The sequence below is a fragment of the Rhinolophus ferrumequinum genome, chromosome 5 (assembly GCF_004115265.2).
Source record: "Rhinolophus ferrumequinum isolate MPI-CBG mRhiFer1 chromosome 5, mRhiFer1_v1.p, whole genome shotgun sequence".
NCBI lineage: Eukaryota > Metazoa > Chordata > Mammalia > Chiroptera > Rhinolophidae > Rhinolophus > Rhinolophus ferrumequinum.
In genome coordinates, this window is record NC_046288.1 from 78,563,125 (window position 1) to 78,576,238 (window position 13,114).

At 41.5% G+C, this 13,114-nt stretch overlaps 1 protein-coding gene across 1 annotated transcript in view; it reads right to left on the bottom strand.

The window, feature by feature from the left end:
* Window positions 1–13,114, bottom strand: part of LOC117021922 (ADP-ribosyl cyclase/cyclic ADP-ribose hydrolase 1) — a 50,097-nt gene that overhangs the window by 11,589 nt on the left and 25,394 nt on the right. The window lies entirely within an intron of this gene.

Sequence of the window (13,114 nt, forward strand, 5' to 3'; positions counted from 1 at the left end):
TAATGGGGACGGTGCTGGGAAAGACAGCAGGTGGAATTTTCTTCGTGTGTTTGTATTAACAAATGCACATATGCCATCATTTCCTTGGGTGAGAATAGTGGGTTTCCACTGGGAGAGCTCAGTTATCAATATGAGTACAAGCTTCAGCCTTTGGAGCGGGATCCTAGGTACAGTGCCAGGTCGGGCAGCTTGATCTGGAGACGTAAATAGAAGACCCCTATTTTCTGTTCCCTTCTGCACCTGCTCTCCTCCTGTAGAGTATAAGCAAGGTAGGTCATCCAGAGGGTCTCCCGCCTTCCCAGGTTTAGGACGATTCAATGAGGTAACATGACATGTGCCTGGCTCCCAGGACGGTTCTCTGAATGGACGCCCCTCCACTTCTCTAATCTGCACAGGACATTTCACCTGCACCCTGCCTGACTTCAAAAGCTTCACTGTACCCTGTGCCAGGAAACCATTATCTCCCTGGCTTTCTCCAAACATTTTATATATATATGTATATATATATATTTTTTTTTTTTAAAGAAAAAAAGTATTCCATTATATACTCTGGTGTCAGTCAAATTCATGGGGCACCATCATGGGACCTTCAGAGAAAAGGGTTTGGTGGAATTTACACTTTAAGGATTCAGATTTTAATTACATTTCTTTCATGCAGTGTTCTTCTCAGGAAGTTCTGGTCCCAGACTCCAGCTTCCTCACAAAATTGTTCTACCTCAGTCCTCAGCATCTTCTACGAGAGTTGAGGTGAACAAGGTGTGGAAGAGAGCCATCTCTCTGAGATGGAAGAACAAGAGAATTTTCCACAGCAAAAGATCTGGCAGGAAAGAGAAAGGAACGTGTACTGACACCGACCATAAATCAGAGCCTTTCATGAGCATATTCTCATTTAACCGCCAAAACTTGATCGAGTCTCATAGAGAACTCACATTATGTTTATGCTTCATAGTATATAGACCCTAGTTTAAGAAACATTACCTTAAGAGTTCTGGAATCCCGGGCTAAAAAGGTAACAGGGTTCCTGCTTTAGAAGAAGCAGAGTTACAGAACATTAGAGTTGAAACAAACTTTGAAAGAGTTTATAACTCAGCTGTCTTTCCTTTCTCTATTTTAGAGATCAGTGCCTCCTGTGTATCCCACAAATAAGAGAACAAGGTGAGAGGCAATGGGAAGTTTGGGGCAGTCTTCAAAAAGCTCTTTTTTATCCTTACAATCAAAAGTAAACATTTTCCCTTCATATATATATGTGTGTGTATATATATATATATATATATATATATATATATATATATGTGTGTGTGTGTGTATATATGTGTATATATGTGTGTGTGTGTGTGTGTATATATATGTGTGTGTGTGTATATATATATATATATATATATATATATATATATATATATAAAGAAATTTTAGGATGACGGTGTACAGATATGTCTGTAGTACTCATTCATACATGTCATCATACTAATGGGCCTCAACTTTCCAAGTGTGGCTCTAAAAAGGAGCGTCCTTGATTTAATTACTTGCAAATATTCATTTTTTTGTCCCCCTGGGTAGAGCACAGTTGCATCAAATCAAATGGTAGCCAAGCCAAAGCTGTTTTGAGTGTGTGGGGTGGTTTAGAGAAAACGGAGGGCTGCAGGACTTCCTGTGTCCAGCAGAGATGGACGCGGGGCTCTCTGACTGAAGAAGCGGCATGGAAGATGTTAAGACCCATTTCTGGAAGTTCAGTATATTCTTTCCCTTCAATGGTTCCTCCATTCCAAAATTAGAGTCCTTAGTTGTACTGCTTCCAAGGGGACCTGCCACTTGGGACAAGAACAGTGAAGAGATTGTTAGCCCAGGGCTATGCCCCAGAGCTCAGTCTATGCTGGTGGCCTCTCCTCAGGGACCTCCTGAACCAGAAGGGCTCTTGGATGTCATCTGGTCCTGTGGTTCTCAGTTCTACTACACTTGAGAATGACCTTGAGAGCTTGGAAGAGATACAGTGCTTGACTCTAGAACAACCAAGTTAGAATGGGGACAGAGGAAAGACAGTAGAACCTGGAAATTTTCAAAAGCTTCCATGCCCACCTCCTCCCAGCCCCTGGACACCACCTTTCCACTTTCTGTCTCAATGAACTTGGCTATTGTAGGTACCAAAAGTCAGTGGAATCTTACAGTAGTTTTCTTTTTGTGACTGGCTTATGTCACTTAGCATAAAGTCCTCTTTGTTCGTCCATGTTGTGGCATGTGCCAGAATGGCCTTCCTTTTTAAGGCTGAATAACATTCCATTGTAGGTATGGACCACATTTGTTTATCCATTCATCCGTCATGGACACTTGGGTTGTTCCCCTACTTATTCTTTCATTCCACATACACAGACTTACGCAGGGGCCACTTTGAGCCTCACAACACCTACAACTCAATAAAGATAAATACATACTAGTTCTATTCTGAAAGCACTCTCATCGTGCTACAGAGCAGGAAGAGAACAAAATAATTACAATTAGAGCACAAGTGACTTGCCCAAGGCTCTAAAACTTGAAAACACAATAAAGAGGTGGACATTTTCTAATTTTCTACTATGGGGGATTGGAGGATAGAAACAGCATTTTGACTAAATGTTAATCAGTATCCTTATTTTGAAAATGATTTTTTTTCTCCATCGGTTGTTGTTACATGTAAAATCTATCTATCTGTATAACCAATGTAGGTTTCTATCTGACCACTTTGTGGTCTGCTCCCTTCAGTGGGTTCCAGATTAGAGATGTGCAGCCAGCAAGCAGGGGATGTCTCCGCCCAGTGGAATATAAAGCAGCCTTTGAACGATAGAATACGAAGCAGCCTTTGGACAGAGCTTGGAATAGCTTGGAGAATGTTTATTTTACTTTAAGTGAGAAAAGTAGACCTCAACTTATGAAAAATAGGAAAAGGATGAGCATCACACTGGTAACTGATTGTCTCTAGGAAAAAGAATAAAAAGGAATTTCTACATTTGCCCTATGTTTTTCTGTATTGTTGTTTTACAACAAAAATGGATTCATGTATTATCCAAGTAATCTAAGAAAGAAAGAGGGGTAAATTTTTAAATTAAATGTATAGTATGATCACAGACATTTTTTTAAAACTAAAGAAAAAATCCAGTGTTATTCAAACCATGTTACAAAAATTGTTCTATCTGGCTGCTAGGAGTATAAGGATTGCTTTGTGAGCTTCTCTCCATTCATTTTGAATTTCTCTATAGTAAGCACATAATACAATGGGATCATAACAAAACTTTTGTTTTCTTATTAAGTAGCTTGAGCAATTAGACCAAATATTTGGGAATCTTGGAAGGAAGGTCTTAGACCATGGGAACACCTCAGGCCAAGACCCTTAGTGCCACCTGTTACTTTTGTGTTGTCCCCCACGTGTCTTGGCTACAAGGTGAGTTATCTCACCCCATCCAGTTAAAGATAATAACCAGGCAAGACCTGGGTTGGTGCCCCTGCCCCACTTCTCAAGGCCTAATGATGTGAAATAAGGGGTGAGATGGGGACTAGAGCTGCAGACTTCTTCCAGGGAGGCTTTCTCTGCATTTTAAAGACTTCCTTGATCCCTAAGCAAGATTGCATTGTCAAATCGCACTTCACAAATTATAGGTCGTACCCAGAATCAAACGTTATGAAAAATGTCAAGGAGACAGGCAATTGAGAGTCTCAGACAAAGTCAGGAAAGGACAGCACATCCTGTGTAGCCCACCCCACCCCCACCCGACCCCCACACCTGAGTCCTGTCTGCCTTCCTGCATGGGACACCCTCTTCCTGGCCCAGAATAATAGGTAAGATCACTAAGTGAAGTTTTGTGGGGTTGCTCACACAGCTGGAAGGACTGGTATGATTAAATACCTCCATTTTCTTCCCTTGAGATCTTTACCGTTTACATGAGTTTCCAGGGACTCATGTCTCACACATTCTGAATTTATTTTCTGTATTAATCCTTTAACCAAGGACCTTCTGCTAAGGGTGCTCAAGAGACAGGTGTTTTTGTTCTAGCAAATATCAGTAGTCGATCTGCGTGGAGGTCCAGTTGACTAGGAGACCGGACCAGCTCACTTGCCTTCCTCTCTTTCCCCAGGATGACCCCTCTTCCCAAATTAAATAACACCATCGCAGGCCGGCTGATTTTTGCTCCCTCCCCACTGGGACCTAGAGTTCACAGGTGATATGTAGAGGTGATTGTGGTGATACAGGGAAACACAGCCCCTGGCACTCTGGAGCTGACCTGGCACTCACAGGGAGGCCCTGGAGTCCTTCTATTGAACAAAATTCAAGGACTCCAGCATCAGAAAAAGCCACTGTGTGACCACAATCCACCATGATGTGAACAGACTAAAACAATGTCCAAACCACTGAAAGAAATGACCAAACAACCTTTTACCATGGCCAATATGAGTGACTGCAACTTCTGTACCAATTACAGCTTCAGCTTTGCTTCATTCCTCCAGCCTAGTGGATGTGATTTGTTAAGATTCCGTCTTGTAGAGTTATCTCCATCCCCTGTGCTTCCTGGGAGCATCCACCCAAACCCAGCCTCCTTCAACCTTCCCCCAGGTCTCCTGTACATCTTTCCTAACATCCTTGAACTGTACCCTCCCCTGCCCCGATGGGGCTCCATAGTGAATGGCTCAACTTCTTACAAAGAGCCATACACTCATATTTTGCACCTACATTGTGTTCCTGCTGGTCTTGCATTGAGGGGCATGGATGGTAACTGGCAATCTTGGATGGAATAGTAAAGACTCAAAGGCCTGTGGATGTCAGCATGCCTTAACCAGTGTTTATGCTTGGCGGAAGCTCCAGGAGCAGCTTCTGAAAGACTAGTTTTGTGAATAAGCAAGTTTTCATGTTGAGCTGGAGTCTTGGTTTGATAGCAGCTTTCTGTTTGCAGTGTGGGCTGAGGGCAAATGTCAGGATTCAAGGTCAATGTCATGTCCACCCACTTCCTACCAAAGACCTGCTCCTTCCCAAAGACCCCAGACGGTTCCCTATGCCCCATGAGTCTTTCCCTCTTGCTCACTTCTCACCCTTCTCCCTATTTCTGGCCTACCCAGGTAGGTTGTCTGCAGGGGCCAGAGGCAGGAAGCCATAACAGGAGGAAGGGAGAGTGCTCGCCAAGTGCAGAGACTGTGCTAAGTGCTTAACTTGCACCAATTTTTTTTAAATCCCACACTAGTCCTATGGGAAGGGCGCTATCATTACCCCTGTTTTACAGCTACTGGAGCTCAGAATGTTTCCTGACTTGCCCAAAGCCAATTAGCAAGTGGCAGAGGAGCTCTTTCTACTAAACAACGCTGCCTCCCACAGGACATTTCAAATCATGGCCATAGCCCCAGAAGGACTTTGTTCCTAACAGAGAAATGAGGACCTCAGACCTCAGAGGGGCTGGCATTTCCCTAAATCGCATGAGAAGCTGACGACCAGAAGAGGGCACAGGTAACCCCAGGGGACCGGATAGAGTGAGTGGGGTAAGAGGCGATGGGACAGAAAGGGTTAAAGTCTTATGCTATAAAGTCTTAGGCTCAGGTGAAAAAGCAGATCTATTTGGTGATTAAATGCATTTTGCATGTCGTCAGCCTACTTCTGGGCTTATGGCTATGCTGTCGCCTCTCTCTAAACCTCCAGCCTTCCCACAAGTAATGATATTTCAAATCCCCCTCAGTAAAGCATCATCAGTGTCATAATGTGTTGCTCTCCAGGGAAAGAAATCACACCCTGAATCCTCACTCCTAATACTACTTAGATCTCCAGGGGTAATTACACTTATTCTGTGAATTCTCCTGCTCTTGAGTCCTGCAGGGCAGGTTGTGTTGGTTCAAAGAAAACAAACAGGTTAACTCAGTTATTATATTTCTCAAATTTGAGGCTACTGGAGGAAGTATTGAAGGCGAAGACTGCCACCTTGTGGGAGAAGTGAGCTATTGGTGACTTCCGCTGAGGCAGTTAGGATTTTCTAAGCAATCTTAAAATCAGCAGACTCTTCAGGCCAATGGGAAGCTTAAAAATCATGAATTCACTAATCTGGCAAATATTTATTGAGAATCTACTATGTGCTAGGCACATTTATGAACATAAATGTAACAAAACAGCCTAGTAAACAAAACAGGCAAAGGTTCCTTTCCTTGCGGGAGCTTACATTCTATCAGAGCAGGACTGACAATAAACAATTGACATAATAAATAAGTTCTAGTGTATCCCAGAAAACTTTAAGTTCTATGGAAAAAAGGTGAAAATAGAGTAGGATAGGGGTCAGGAGTGATAAACAAGGACGTGGCAGTGTTCCGCATTAAACAAGGTGGACAGCACATGACATTTGAGCAAAGAATTGAAAGAAGCGAGGGACTGAGTCAAAGAGACATCCAAGGGAACAGCATTCTGGGCAGAAGGAACAGCCACAGAGTCCCTAATGCCTGGCACGTTCACGAAAAAGTGTGGATGGAGCAGATGGAAAGGAGGTCAGAAAGATGATGATGTCAGACTGCTCAGGGCTTCATACTCCACCGTTGTAAGGATTTTTGGTTTCACTCATGGTCACTGAGCAGCTATAGAGGATTTTGAGCACAGGAGGGATGAGCTATTAAGTTTCAAAGGATTTCTCTGGTTGCTTTGTAGAGTCTGAAAGAGGGAAAGGGCAGAAGCAGGTAGACCAGTCATCTGGGCAAGTGCTGATAGCGATTTCGACCAGAATGGTAGCAGTGGAGATGGTGAGAAGTGACAGATTCTGGATTCACTGTAAATTTCCAAGTGGGTTAATTGTGGGATTTTGGAGAAACAGGCATCAATGATAATTCGAAGGTGTGGGGCCTGAGACACAGGAAGGATGGAGTTGTCGTTAACTGGGGTGGAGAAGGCTTTGAGGGGTGTGGCATCGATCAGGACGTCAGTCTGGGGTGTATTGAGATCACAATGTCTAAGAAACATGCGAGTGCAGCTGTGGAATATACAGCTGGGTACATGATCTGAAGTTCAGGAGAAATACAGTCAGTGAGACTATCTGCGATCAGCATGCAAAGACAAAGAAGAGAAGATGACCAAGGACTGAGCCTTGAGTCACTCCAACATAAGAGGTCGGAGAAGAAACAGCAAAGGCTGGATAAGTGCAACCAGGGACGTCGGACAAAGAGCAGAAGAGTGGGCTCTGCTGGAAGGCAAGTGAAGGAAGTAAATTAATGCAGGAGGAAGTGATCACCTGTGTCAGATGCTCTCGATGGTCCAAGTCTATTAAGACTGAGAACTGACCATCTGAATTATCACCAACAAGTCATGTCAAGGTTTGTTTTCATTTCCAAATGCAATGGGGGAGCCAGGGTTGCCTATCTTTTTGTTATTGATCCCGAGGTTTCCTTTTTCTTTTATCTCAGATAATGTATTTTGTGAATTTATTTGAGGAAAGATCTTGAGAAATATTGCCTATATTTCAACATAACTGTAAATAAATCAAGAGAGAACTATCCCGGAGTGTATCGTTTCATGCCCTCATCTTTCACCCCCAGTTCAAGCCTGAGCTTGTCTTCTCTGAGAACATCCAGCAAGCCACTTCCCTAATAATTATCTGTTGAAACGAAAATTATCCTGAAACTCTAAAGCAAAACAAATTAGGGAAAGAAATTTAATATTGAGGTTGAATTGTTCTGTGAAAGTTACTTATAACCCCTCACTTCTTGTACTCATTAGAATCTATTAATCATTATTAGAATAGACAACTCTTATCAGCACAAATTTGTAAAGTATATTTATAATAAAATACAAATTTATATTCTGTATTTTCATTTTTTTAGTTCAATACATACAGAGTACTAGCTATGTGCCAGGCAGAGTATTAGGTATACTCAAAGGATGCAGCAATTTACAAGAAACACACAGCCCCTGCCCTCCAAAGCTCTCAGTCCCTAGGGAATCAGTTATTAACTAGGAGGTAACAATAAAGTGAACTATGTGGTTGCTAATGGAATATTTCACATTGGGACCCAGTTTTATTAAGGTTGGATTTTTCAGAACTACATGTGAAAAAATTTTAATGCCTGTAACTTGATGATCATGTGATCCCTGGCCATCTCTGACCGCAAATTGTTCTCTGCCTTCCACCAGATATGTGACAAGTATGTCACTCTATCCATTTCTCAAACACACAGAGCTAGTTTCTAAGACTTGTGGATACAATATCAACATTCAAAATTTAAAACATTCCTATACACCAGCAACAATTTAAAAATATTTTTTTCAATTTTTTAAGAAATTTTATATATACATAGGCTACTTTGACATAATAGCAGTAAAATTCTAGAAATGTAAAAATTGCAAAATATTGAGCCATCAATTTAACAAAGCATATGCAAGACTTGTACTCTAAAAGCAAAACATTGCTGAGAGTAATTTTACATTACCTCAAGAAACAGAGAAGTATACCATATCATCAGTTGGAAGGTACACTATTAAGATGGTAAATATCACTAAGATGTGTCTATAGATCCAACAGATCACAAATCAAAATTTCAGCATGCTTTGTTAAAAGTATGACATGATTCTAAACTTTATGTGAAAATGCAAACAACTTAGCCAAAGCAACTAAAAGAGAAAAAGCTGGAAGACTTACATCGTTTGACTTCAAGACTTACTAAAGAGCATCACTGATCTTGTCATGTGGTGGTGGTGAAAGAACAGACATAGATCAAGGGAATCAAATAATGAGTTCAAAAAGAAATCCATATTTATATGGTGCCATAGACTGAATGTCTGTGTCCCCCCAGAATTCATATGTTGAAACCTATTCCCCAATGTGATGGTGTTAGGAGGTGGGGCTTTGGAGAAGTGATTAGGTCATAAGGATTCCCCTGACCTAATGGAGTTAATGTTCCTATGAAACACAGTCCGACAGAAGGAATACGAAGCTGGCACCACAGGTAAACAGTGTGCTTACCTTCTCTCACAACCACATCAAAATTAAAACTAAAGTACAGAACAACCATCATTGAGAATAGCCTAAAATCATGCTGAACCAAAGCCCTACAACTAAGGACATACAGAAGAAGCCACCTCAAGATTGGTAGGAGGGGCAGAGATGTGGAACGGGCTGGTCCCAAACCTGGGTCCCACACCAATAAAGATCAGAGGGATATTTCAGCTGTGGAGGTCCCCCCGCACCCTGCAGAGGAGCGAGAGGTCCCAGCCCCACCCCAGCACAGGGCTCCAATGCCGGGGAGAGAAGTCCCCATAATTTCTGGTTGTGGAACCAGCGGAGATCGTGACTGAGTGAGACAGAGGGCAGCTGCACTCCCAGGCGCCCCTCTTAAAGGGACTGCATGTGGACTTACCCACCAATGGAATCTCTCACTCTGAGCTCCAGTGCTGGGGCAGCAGCTGGAAAGGAGGCAGAGACATATAGAGGGGAACTGAGTTGTCTGGCTTGGGATGGGGAATGGAGAGGTGGCTTTCTCCTGGAAGAGCTGGCAGAGGCCACTGTTTCCTTGCTGAACTCTCCCCCTTCACGGTGTGTGGACACAAGTGGCAGTAATAATTGAGTCTCTCCCATTCGTTTGTCACGCCCTAGCAATTCAAGTCCCTACCCCTGCCAACTTTTGGCACACCCAAACCACTTCCAGTGGTTTCTTTGTACAAACTGCCTGCCTCAGCTCCAGCTGCAGACTTTCCTAGGGTCTCTCAAAGGTTCGTGGAACCCACACAAAACAGCATTTGGCTTGCGTGTGTCCTGTATCTCTGGCTGAGCAGCCCTAAGTGCGGCACAAGCGGCAGTCAGCCTTGTTTCTCAGCTTGGCCTCTCAAGGTGCATACAAGAATGGCACAGGTGGCAACCATCTGTGGATTTCTTTGTGGCTCCTGCTGGGTGGTCTTGGGTGAACTTGACCCAAGCTGTGTTCAGACTGTGGCTGAACTTGACCTATAGCAGATCCCTTCCAAGGTGGTCCTGGAGCTGGCACACCCAGTGTCCAGTTTCTCAATGAGTTAGAGCATCACCTAGCTGCCTCCAAGTATGAACACACAAGGGGCAGATTGGGCAAGCACCAGAGTCCTGCTGAGGCAGATCCTATTCTCTGCACAACAATTCTTCCACTGTAGTCAATGCCAGTCCTCACAACCGGTGACCAAGTGTCAGTTGCTCCCATTGACGAGCAATTATCAATCAAGGCTCAACTACAAGAGGAGAGCACACATAACCCACACAAGGACACACCTGGAGTGTGTGGCTCAGGTGGCCAGAAAGACTGCACACTGAGCCCCACAGCATACCTACTACATAAGGTCACTCTAGTAAGAACAGAAGACACAGAAGCCCTACCTAATACATGGAAACAAACACAGGGATGCAGCCAAAATGGGGAGACAAAGAAACGTGTGTCAAATAAAAGAAGAAAACAAAGCTCCACAAAAAGAACTAAACAAAATGGAAACAAGCTATCTATCAGATGCAGAGTTCCAAACACTGGCTATAAGGATGCATACTGTTCTCAGGGAGAACTTCAACTAAGAGATAGGAAACATAAAAATAGAGATAGAAAACATAAAAAAGAACCAGTCAGAAACAAGGAATACAATAACAGGAATGAACAATATATTACAGGGAACCAACAGTAGATTAGATGAAGCAGAGGATATAACCAGCAATGGAGAAAATAAGGTAACAGACCTGAAACAATAAACTGCATAGAAGAAAACATAGTTTCTAAACTGGTGGACCTTGGGTTCAAAGAGGATTTTATGAATTTGACTTCAAAAGCAAGGGAAGTAAAAGCTGAAATAAATGAATGGGACTATAACAAACTAAAAAGCTTCTGCACAGCAAAAAAAAAACACAAAACAAACAAACAAAAAAAAAAACCATCAACAAAATAAAGAGATAACCAACTGAATGATAGGAGATGTTTTGCAAATATCACCTCTGATAAGCGGCTAATATCCAAAATATGTAAGGAACTCATACAACTCAACAACAAAAAACCAAACAATCCAATTAAAAATGGGCAGAGGAACTGAATGGACATTTCTCTAAAGAGGACATACAAATGGCCAATAGACATATGAAAAAAATGCTCAACATCACTAGTCATCAGAGAAATGCAAATGAAAACCACAATGAGATATCACCTCACACCAGTTAGAATGGCTATGATCAACATGACAAATAATAACAAGTGTTGGAGAGGCTGTGGAGAAAAAGGAACCCAACATACACTATTGGTGGAAATACAGATTGGTACCGCTGCTATGGAAGGCAATGTGGAGATTCCTCTAAAAATTAAAAATAGAATTATCATATGACCCAGCAATCCCTCTCCTGGGTATCTACCCAAAAAATCTGAAAATATTTATCCGTAAAGATATATGTGCTCTGATGTTCGTTGCAGCTTTATTTATGGTGGCCAAGACATGGAAACAACCAAAGTGTCCTTCGATAGATAATTGGATAAAGAAGTTGTGGTATATATACACAATGGAATACTATTCTGCCTTAAGAAAGGATGAAATAGTGCCATTTGCGACAACATGGATGGATCTTGAGATTATAATGCTAAGCGAAATAAGTCAAACAGAAAAAGTCAAGAACCATTTAATTTCACTGACATGTGGTATATAAAACTGAAAACAACAAAAGAACAAGACAAACAAATGAAGAAACAACTCTTAGACACAGACAATAGTTTAGTGGTTACCAGAGAGTAGTGGGGAAGGGGCGTGGTAGATGATGGTAAAAGGGATCAAATACATGATGATGGAAGGAGAACTGACTCTGGGTGGTGAACACACATGTGATATATAGATGATGTATTACAGAATTGTCCACCTGAAACCTATGTAACTTTACTAACAATTGTCACCCTAATAAACTTTAATTTAAAAAAAAAAAGATAAAGAAAAGAAGGTAGCAGAAAACACCCAACCTGAACAGCAAAAAGAAAAAAGAACCCAAAAACCTAAGGAGAATTTAAGAAGCCTCTGGGACAACATCAAGCATACCAACATTCGCATTATTGGGGTATCAGAAGGAGAAGAGAGAGATCAAAGAATTGAAAACCTATTTAAGAAATAATGACAGAAAACTTTCATAACTTGGAGAAGGAAGTAGATATACAAGCCCAGAAAGCACAGAAAGTCCCAGCAAGATGAATCCAAAGAGGCCAACACCAAGAAACATCATAATTAAAATGCCGAAGGTTAAAAACAAAGAGAGAATCTTAAAAGCAGCAAGAGAAAAGCAGTTAGTTATATACAAGGGAGCCCCAGTAGGAATGTCAGCTGATTTGTCAACAGAAACTTTGCAAGCCAGAAGGAATTGGCAGGAAATATTCAAAATGATGAAAAGTCAGGACCTACAACCAAGGTGACTCTACCCAGCAAACCTATCATTTAGAATTGAAGGACAGATAAAGAGCTTCCCATAAAGGAAAAGGATAGGAAAGGAATGGAAAGTTCTTTCAGTAAAAAATCCTACTGCAAATAGCTTTGCGTATGTGAAAAATAAAATAAAATAAATCCTTGCTTCACAACATTCATAAAAATTAACTAGAAATGGATCAGATACCTAAAGCACAAGCTACATAAGCTGCCGAACGAACCGTAGGACCACCCCACTTCTGATATCTTCATATGTGTGTCTATAAAAATCTCTTGCTTTAAACCACTTTCACTTGAGTATTCTTTGACTTGCAGCCAAAAGTATCAAACTGGTACACCCAGTGCTATGGGTTGACTTGTATTCCCTGCAAATATGTTAAAATCCTAACCCCAGCACCTCAAAATGTGACCTTATTTGGAATAATATCTTTGTAGATGATGCAGGTAAAATGAGGATAAAGGTAGGCAAAAATGTACTGTCTATTACCATTACATAATGAATAAATAGATATCTGTGATATTACCCCATGGACATTTCAGCATGTTTAACATTTTCATAACTGAACATTTTTAATTTTAAAAAATAAAAAAAATGAGAGGATATATTCACTGGGGAATAAGTAAAAAGAGGTCCCTTCAGTGGAAAAATGAGACCAACTAGACCTGGTGAAAACAAAAGCACAGTTCTCAGCTGGAAATTGGTATGTTCATATCCTGGGGATCAAAAGTACCTTTCAAAAAATT